Below are 10,000 nucleotides of genomic sequence, written 5' to 3'. Positions count from 1 at the left end.
GGAAGCAACGCGACCGAACTATAACAGTTACAGGGCTCGGTCCCTTCGAAGAAGAGACGTCGCTTGAAATCAAATTTCGATTCGTTAATGATCCTTCCGCAGGTTCACCTACGGAAACCTTGTTACGACTTTTACTTCCTCTAAATGATCAAGTTCGATCGTCTTTTCGAACACCGGCGAGTGCGTTGCCGCACGTACCAGGCTCAATCGGAGGACCTCACTAAACCATTCAATCGGTAGTAGCGACGGGCGGTGTGTACAAAGGGCAGGGACGTAATCAACGCAAGCTAATGACTCGCGCTTACTGGGAATTCCTCGTTCAAGGGAAACAATTGCAAGTCCCTATCCCTAGCACGACCGGGGTTCAACGGATTACCCGGACCTTTCGGCCTAGGGAACACACGATGATCCGGTCAGTGTAGCGCGCGTGCGGCCCCGAACATCTAAGGGCATCACAGACCTGTTATTGCTCAATCTCGTGTGGCTAAACGCCACTAGTCCCTCTAAGAAGTTGTCTCCGACCCAATGGGTCGAGCAGCTATTTAGCAAGTAAGAGTCTCGTTCGTTATCGGAATTAACCAGACAAATCGCTCCACCAACTAAGAACGGCCATGCACCACCACCCACAGAATCAAGAAAGAGCTCTCAATCTGTCAATCCTCGCTGTGTCCGGGCCGGGTGAGATTTCCCGTGTTGAGTCAAATTAAGCCGCAGGCTCCACTCCTGGTGGTGCCCTTCCGTCAATTCCTTTAAGTTTCAGCTTTGCAACCATACTTCCCCCGGAACCCAAAGACTTTGGTTTCCCGGAAGCTGCCGGACAGTTCTTAAGTTCGACACTGCCCGATCGCTAGTCGGCATCGTTTAAGGTCAGAACTAGGACGGTATCTGATCGTCTTCGAACCTCTGACTTTCGCTCTTGATTAAAGAAAACATTCTTGGCAAATGCTTTCGCAGTCGTTCGTCTTGCGCCGATCCAAGAATTTCACCTCTAACGGCACAGTACGGATGCCCCCGTCCGTTCCTATTAATCATTACCTCGTGCTCCGAAAACCAACAAAATAGAACCGAGGTCCTATTCCATTATTCCATGCAACATTATACAAGCGTAAAGCCTGCTTTGAACACTCTAATTTTTTCAAGGTAAACTTGCCGGACCACCGCAACACTCAGTTAAGAGCACCGCGAAGGCACCGACCAACAAGAACAACGAGGCCAGTGCTAGCCTTTCGACCGACCAACCTCGCCGTCCCTATATCCAACTACGAGCTTTTCAACCGCAACAACTTAAATATACACTTTTGGAGCTGGAATTACCGCGGCTGCTGGCACCAGACTTGCCCTCCAATGGATACTCGTTAAAAAGTTTAAAGTGTACTCATTCCAATTGCAGGACCTCGTACGAGGTCTGCATTGTTATTTTTCGTCACTACCTCCCCGAGCCGGGAATGGGTAATTTGCGCGCCTGCTGCCTTCCTTGGATGTGGTAGCCGTTTCTCAGGCTCCCTCTCCGGAATCGAACCCTGATTCTCCGTCACCCGTTACAACCTCGGTAGGCCGATACCGTACCGACGATAGTTGATAGGGCAGTTGCTTTAATGAGATGTCGCCAGCACTAGGCCGTGCGATCCGCAAGCTTATCCAGAGTCACCATTGTAACGACCCGAAAGCCGGTTAGTTTTGGTCTGATAAATGCGCGCCTCACGTCAGTTCGGCGCTTTACGCATGTATTAGCTCTAGAATTGCCACAGTTATCCATGTAAAAGCGTACAATCAAATGAACCATAACTGATTTAATGAGCCATTCGCAGTTTCACTGTACGTGAGCTCGTACTTACACTTGCATGGCTTAATCTTTGAGACAAGCATATGACTACTGGCAGGATCAACCAGATAACTATCCGAGGGCGTTTAAACCCGTTGCTCGACTGAGCGTTTTCAACTGTATAAATACAGACCTTTTCTATCACTCGGCTTAAAAGCCTTGCGAACGTTACTGAAAGTCGGCGCCGGCCTTTTGCTGTTTAAAGCGCCAGCCCGCGTCGACTGCAGCATGCAGCTATACAACTGACTGTTCTTTCTCCCGACCAACCGTTTGCCTTCTGCCGGTTAACTCGTCAGCAGCAACACGCCATCTGTCTGCTGCAGTTACCCGCCTCGAGCCGTGCCTGCCTGCGTCGGCTACTCGTCTCGACGACTTCGCAAAGCTATAAGCCTACCGCCGCTGGACGCTTGTAGTTTTTCATACGCTGCTCCAATGCGTTTACATAGCACGTTCGCCGCCGCTGCAATAGCCGCGCCTCGGGTGCTAAACAGTAATGCTTTAAGCCCGCTTTCTCGTCAAGTCGACCGAACGCACAAACACGTCTCTCTCACTAGTGTAAAGTAATGCATACGTGTATGATGCTCAAATGTTGCTGTTGAACTTTTTTTGCCGATTTTTTCCGATTTTTTGCAATTTCTTTGTTTCTTTTCAATTATTTTAATGTTTTAAGCTTATTTATGCTACGTTTAAATGTTTTTATACTTTATTTAATATGTTTAAAAGAAATAAATAAAAAAAAATATGTATAAACTACTTTTTTTAATGTTTTAAATATATATATTTATTATAAATAAACTTTATTTGTATTATTTTTTATTTAAGCGTACTTTTTAAATCTTTATATTTGTTTTATTGTTTTAAGCACATTGCGATAAATATAATAAACAAAAAATTGAATAAAAATAATAATAATAAAAAAAAAAAAAAAAAAAAACATAAGCTTATTTTATATGTTTTATTTTATTTTTATTTAAACTTACTTTTCAAACCTTAATACTCGTTTTATTTTTTTAAGCAGATTGCGATAAATATAATAAACAAACAATTAAATGAAAATAAAATAAAAAAATCAAACATAAGCTTATTTTATATGTTACATTTTATCTTTATTTAAACTTACTTTTTAAACCTTTATAGTTGTTTTATTTTTTAAGCACATCGCGATAGATATAATAAACAAACAATGAAATAAAAATAATAATAATAATAATAATAATAATAATAATAATAATAATAAATCATAAGCTTATTTTGTATGTTTCATTTTATTTTATTTAAATCTTACAATTTAAACCTTTGTATTTGTTCTATTCTTTTAAGCACATCGCGATAAATATAATAAGCAAACAATTTAATAAAAGTAAAATAAAAAAATCAAACATAAGCTTATTTTATATGTTTCATTTTATCTTTATTTAAACTTACTTTTTAAACCTTTATAGTTGTTTTATTTTTTAAGCACATCGCGATAGATATAATAAACAAACAATGAAATAATAATAAAAAATCATAAGCTTATTTTGTATGTTTCATTTTATTTTATTTAAAACTTACATTTTAAACCTTTGTATTTGTTCTATTCTTTTAAGCACATCGCGATAAATATAATAAGCAAACAATTAAATAAAAGTAATAATAATAATAAAAAAATCATAAACTTATTTTATATGTTTCATTTTATTTTTATTTAAAACTTACTTTTTAAACCTTTGTATTTTTTCTATTCTTTTAAGCACATGGCGATAAATATAATAAGCAAACAATTAAATAAAACAATACGGCTAAACTATAAAAAGAAAACTAAATAACTGATAAATACTTGTAAAACATTATTTGAAACATGTATTTTGAAACCCAACACGATTGAAATATAATTATAGCAATAAATAAAAACTTTTTATAAACAATTCAAACAAATTTGCAATAAATCTAATGTATTTTTTTATAACTTTCTTTTAACTTACCTTTTTATTGAATAAGCAACTAAGCTGATAGCATAATAACTATCAAGAATAACCATAAAATAAATAATATATTTTTTATTTAATTATAAAGTAGTCTCCCTTTTTGCTTCTGGTTTAATCAAAGTTATATAACACATACTATAGTAAGTTAAATAAAGTAACTAAATAGAATTAGTTTACAAAATACATTTGTATAATGTAATAACTTTAAAATAACTATCAAAACAACTAAATATTTAGTATACAATTGATATGTAAATTGTGTACTTAATTGAAAGTAGTCTCCTTATTTGCTTCTGGTTTTACTTAAGTTACATAACATTAAATAAACATATTTAATAAACGTAACCATCAATACTGTCATTTAAATAAAACTAAGTACAAATACATTGAATTAACATTGCTAGTATCTGTTGGTAACAGTAAATAACCTATTATGACTCACAATACAAGAGTGCGAAATTTATTTTTCATTTGATTTTTCAGGTATTTTATTTGTGGAAATAAACTATTTTATTACATTAGAAACTAATTGAATTTTTCCTATAACTATACCTATTATTATGTTTAATATGCTTAAAAGTATTAAATAAAATGTCGCGATTATATAATAAACAAACAAACAAATAAAAATAAAAATGAACTATTTTTTTAAACTTATATTTCAACTATATGTCTTATTTTATTTTCATTTAAACTTACTTTTAAACCTCTGTATTTGTTATATATATTTAAACACAATACGATAAACTATAAAACAAACAACAAAATAATATAATCACACTAAGCAAATAGCTAGAATAAAAATAAATAGTTCAATATATATGTCATATTTCTTGCATTTTTAAAAACTTGTTACTTGTTAAACATATTTATTTAAACATGCTTCTTTAAAATATAAAACTAACAGTTCTACAAATAAAGATTAAAATTATAACATAACACAATACACATAACACTAACTTTTCATAAATTAGATATGCAAATATGAACAAAATAATAACTAAATTGTAAACTGTGAACTTATAATAATAATTGCATATTCACTATTCAGAATAGCTTTTTATTTAATACACAACTGGTTTGCAAATTGTGTAGTTTATTGAAAGTATAATCCCGTTTTTGCTTCTGGTTTAAATAAAGTTATACAACACATACTAAAGTGAATTAAATAAAGTAATTCACTACTATCTATTAAATAAAACTAATTTACAAAATACATTAAATTAAAGTGAACTTATAAACTTATAATAATAATTGCATATTTACATTTAAATATAGTATACAATTGTTTTGTAAATTGTGTTGGTTCCATTCAAGTACTCTACTTTATTGTTTTGTTTCAGTTTAGTTTAAGCCTAGTTATATCACATTCAATACACATAATAAAGTAAATCAAATAAACTCTATAAATTTAAACTAATTACGAATACATTTAATTAACATAGAACATTAAAAAGACTTTGCTAGTATCTGTTGGTAACAGTAAATAACTTATTATGACTCACAATACAAAATTGCAAAATTTATTTTCGTTTGATTTTTCAAGTAGCCACGCTTTTACTTGTTTGTGGACAAAAAGACTTTTAAGTTTTAGTATAAAAGATATAATTGTATTAATTTTAACTCAGAAAATTGTACTCTACAAGATGGTGCCATTATTTTTTCGATATCTCAAACTGGTCAAACCACTTTTTTAGCGCTCTAATTGGTTTAAACAGCAAATAACGTTATCTGATTGGCATAGGTTTTTATTTGCTAATAACTAGATTTTTCTTTTCTTTTAAGCGTTAAAGAAATGTAAATAAACGAGTAATAAGTATAAATAGGTCAGAAAGAAAAATAATCCAAAAAAGATGAAGTCAAAAAGCAAAAGCCTACGGCACGTGGTATTCCCAAGCGGTCACCCATCTAAGTACTAACCACGCCCGACACTGCTTAACTTCCCAGATCGGACGAGATGGGGTGTGCTCAGTGTGGTATGGTCGTAGGCGTTTGAAAGCGTTTACAAGCCTTTATAAACCCTTCGGTTTGTTTAAAAAACATATTTGCATTTGATTTACAATCAATTTGATATTTTAAAATTATTCCTTATAAAATTTTAACCTAATATAACCTTTTTTTTAATTTTTTTTATCAACAGTTACTCCCGAACTGTACTAAAACTGTATTGTAACTGTACAAAAGTGTTTGTTTAAATAATTGTTATCTATAAATTACCTAAGACCAGAACAAGTAGAAGTAAAGTTTATTGAATTATTAAATTAAATAAATAAAGTTCGTAGAATAAAATAATACATTATGTTAAGTTTATTTTACAATTTGTCATTGATCTATCCATTTATGTTATTGCATTACAAATACAAACATTGCATACATTCAAGAGTATTATTCATCAATCTTTTCAATATAATAAGTTTTAAATTTATATTTATTTTTAAATAATTCCTGACATTTTAGATTACCTGAGATTTTTTTTTAATTAAATTAATTTTAGTAATTAAATACTTGACGTTCTATTTTGTTTAATTTGATAACTCAACCATGTTTATTTTTTTTTACTAATTTAAAAGAACTATTAAACTAAAAGACATTACATACAGCTTCTAAAAGTTTTAAACACCTTAAAAAATATTATTAATTTAAAGATATATTAAAGAACTAAACAGATATTACTCCTAAAAAATCTTGTTAATAATAGAGTCAGACTCGGAAATATATATACTGTTGTATATCTTACTTGAAGTTCACTGTAATTGACACTGTATAACAAAATTATAAAAATCAACCTATTTATATAGCAAAATATTTCTTTATCTTTGTCGTGGCGCGGTAGGTCAGTGGTCTTATCAGCTAACTCATAAGCAGAAGGTTGTTAGATCGAATCCCGCCAGCGTCACGTAACACCACTATCGTTCAATGTTCGGGCTTCAAATTCTTTGAGATTATACTGTACTATTTATCTATCTAACTAATCTATCTAACAAATGTTGTTCAATCTAGGTTGTGGGTACTTGGGTCGAGTAATGCCTTTGACTTACAATCTGTTGTGGATTGACAATATTCCTCTATCTATCAATAAACAAATCTATCTAATAAATGTTGTTCAATCTAGGTTGTGGGTACTTGGGTCGAGTAATGCCTTTGACCTACAATCTGTTGTGGATTGACAATATTCCTCTATCTATCAATAAACAAATCTATCTAATAAATGTTGTTCAATCTAGGTTGTGGGTACTTGGGTCGAGTAATGCCTTTGACCTACAATCTGTTGTTGATTGTCAACATTCCTCTATCTATCAATAATGATTATATTCAATATTAAATGTTGATTAATCCAGTTGTAAGAAAACCAGTGCGCTGGTTAGGTTGGGTAAGGCCTTCGACTTACAATCTTGGGGATTATCAACGTTCATCACAAGTACAGTAACGATCTCATTGAATTTCCAGTTGGAACATTGGATTGTAGTGGTGGCCTACTTTGTAGGTTTTTTGTCTAGTTTGTTTTTTGCCTAGTAGTGTTTGCCTAGTTTGACAAACTATTGTATATATATTGTATAACTTTATTTGTATTATTTTTTATTTAAATTACTACTTATTATTAAAGAATTAAATTTTCTTAGAAAAAAAACTATGTATTTTAACTAATGCTTATTTTATATGTTTTGTTTTATTTTTATTCAAACTTACTTTAAACCTCTGTATTTTTTATACAATACAATTAAACTATATAACAGAAAAATAATTAAATAATCAAACTATTGAATAAGCAGTTAATTAGTGTGTTTTTTATGCTTCTTTCATTTTTAACTTACTTTTTAACCATATTTCTTTTATTAAAGTATAAAACTAACAGTTACTAAAATAAAATATTCATAAAGCCAATACACAAAACACTAATTTAAATTTGCAAACATGAATATAGTTATGAAGTAAAGTTATTCAAAGTTTATAATTGTGAAGCTTTTGTATAATATTTCAACTACAGTGAACTTCAAGTAATTTAATAAGTTTTTTTTTGTAATAACTACAAAATTGGTATTTTAGTTTATTATTAGCAACTAAATATTTATATTTATTTTACTTAAAAAAAAACTACTATACTAACTCTAATATTGATATTTCAAAGCATATTAAAACATACAAACTTTACCAACTAAATATTTATTTTTATTTTTATTATTATAACTTTCAAAAATAAGCTTGTATACCTTATATACCTATATACCTCATATAATAGGCTTGACATAACATAACATTATTTAATTCTTTTTGTTTAAAATAAACTCATTTAGTTATTAGTAAATTACAACATAAATGTTTATAACAATAAAACTAAGATTTAGCTTTTGAGTTAGTAAACTTTGATAGTTTTCTTTTAATAGTTTAACAGTCCTTATTTAAGTTCAAACAAAATTGCTGTATATTTAATACACATACAAAAGTAAACTAAGTAAACGTAATTCAATAGTTTCTATTAAGTAAAAGTAATTACAAATATATTAAGTTAATACAAAACTTTAAATAGCTTTTGCTAGTATCTGTTGGTAACAGTAAATAACTTATTATGACTCACAATACATAAGTGCAAAATTTATTTTCGTTTGATTTTTCAAGTAGCCACGCTTTTATTTGTTTGTGGACAAAAAGACTTTTAAGTTTTAGTATAAAAGACCAATTGTATTAATTTTTACTCAGAAAATTGTACTCTACAAGATGGTGCTATTATTTTTTCGATATCTCAAACTGGTCAAACCACTTTTTTAGCGCTCTAATTGGTTTAAACAGCAAATAACGTTATCTGATTGGCTTTTGGTTTTTGTTTGCTAATAACTAGAATTTTCTTTTCTTTTAAGCGTTAAAGAAATTTAAATAAACGAGTAATAAGTGTAAACAAGTCAGAAAGAAAAATAGTACAAAAAAGATGAATTCAAAAAGCAAAAGCCTACGGCACGTGGTATTCCCAAGCGGTCACCCATCTAAGTACTAACCACGCCCGACACTGCTTAACTTCCCAGATCGGACGAGATGGGGTGTGCTCAGTGTGGTATGGTCGTAGGCGTTTGAGAGCGTTTACAAGCCTTTATAAACCCTTCGGTTTGTTTAAAAAACCTATTTGCACTTAATTTACAATCGATTTGATATTTTAAAATTAATCCTTATAAAATTTAATTTGATGTAAGTATTTTTTTTATTAAAACCTTTTTTTTTTGGTGTTTTAATTACAATTACTCCCTGTAACTTTATTAAAGACTTTGTTTAAAAGATTGTTAACTATATTCTATATTTAATAATATGATAATTAGAAGTAAAGTTTATTAAGTGATTAAAATAAATAAGAAATATTGTTAAAATAAACATTTCGGTAACATGTTGTGTTAGTTTGTTTTACTATTTCTCATTGTTCTATTTATAGATGGTATTGTTTTACTTCAAGAATATTTATAGTTAGTTAGAGTTTTCTAAAGAATATCTCATACTACATCAGATTTTACGATTAAATAATTTATAACTTATAATTATATAACTTATAATTATATAATTATAGATTATACAATAAATATAACTTAATTTAAGGTAATAAAATATTTGACGTTTAATTTAATAACTCAACTATGTTTATGTTATAAAATGATAGTATATAATACACATACATTATAATATAATAATATGTATAACTAGTTGTTTACTTTAAAATGAATAATTAAGTGAAAGAATTAAAAGAACTCACATTTTTGAAGAGAGCGTGGAAAACCAGAATAGTCTTTTGTAACATTTATTAAATTATCGATAAATATAAAATACAATAGAATTAAACATATAAACGTAACCTAGAAACTGTGGTTGCCTAGAAACTAAACAAGAAATTTTTTAATAAAAATATAAAATAATTGTTATATAGAAGTAAAATAAAATAAAAGTAATATAAATTATATTTTTTAACTAAAAAACAAAGCACGAGCGATATTAGCGCAATGTCAGAGTATGAGTTTATAATAAAGGAATTGCTTCCTTGGTGTTGATACTTACCTTATTCAAATAGAATACATTTTCAGCGATCAGGCTTGTGTTTATCTTAGCGCGCGTAACACAACGTTTGTGGGTTTTGGCACACTTTTGTCGATAGTGGGCGCCCCGCCTCTTAAGTACAGAAATTTCGGGAATTTTCGATTTTTGAAATTCTGACTCGACAGATCGTTTTTGTTTGGTCCGG

At 29.9% G+C, this 10,000-nt stretch overlaps 3 non-coding genes across 3 annotated transcripts; all 3 read right to left on the bottom strand.

Annotated features, from left to right (window-relative positions):
* Positions 1 to 85: 85 nt before the first annotated feature.
* Positions 86 to 1,893, bottom strand: LOC145847214 (small subunit ribosomal RNA). The gene has a single exon (XR_014371148.1). It is a non-coding gene; the product is annotated as a small subunit ribosomal RNA (ribosomal RNA).
* A 3,767-nt stretch (positions 1,894 to 5,660) lies between these two features.
* LOC145847219 (5S ribosomal RNA) lies at positions 5,661 to 5,779 on the bottom strand. Its single transcript, XR_014371153.1, has one exon. It is a non-coding gene; the product is annotated as a 5S ribosomal RNA (ribosomal RNA).
* A 2,949-nt stretch (positions 5,780 to 8,728) lies between these two features.
* Positions 8,729 to 8,847, bottom strand: LOC145847218 (5S ribosomal RNA). The gene has a single exon (XR_014371152.1). It is a non-coding gene; the product is annotated as a 5S ribosomal RNA (ribosomal RNA).
* Positions 8,848 to 10,000: the final 1,153 nt, after the last annotated feature.

Source organism: Thalia democratica, unplaced genomic scaffold, assembly GCF_965202585.1.
Source record: "Thalia democratica unplaced genomic scaffold, ktThaDemo2.hap1.1 HAP1_SCAFFOLD_841, whole genome shotgun sequence".
Classification (NCBI taxonomy): Eukaryota; Metazoa; Chordata; class Thaliacea; order Salpida; family Salpidae; genus Thalia; species Thalia democratica.
The sequence above is the reverse complement of the archived record's forward strand: the minus strand, read 5'-3'. Positions and strand labels throughout refer to the sequence as shown.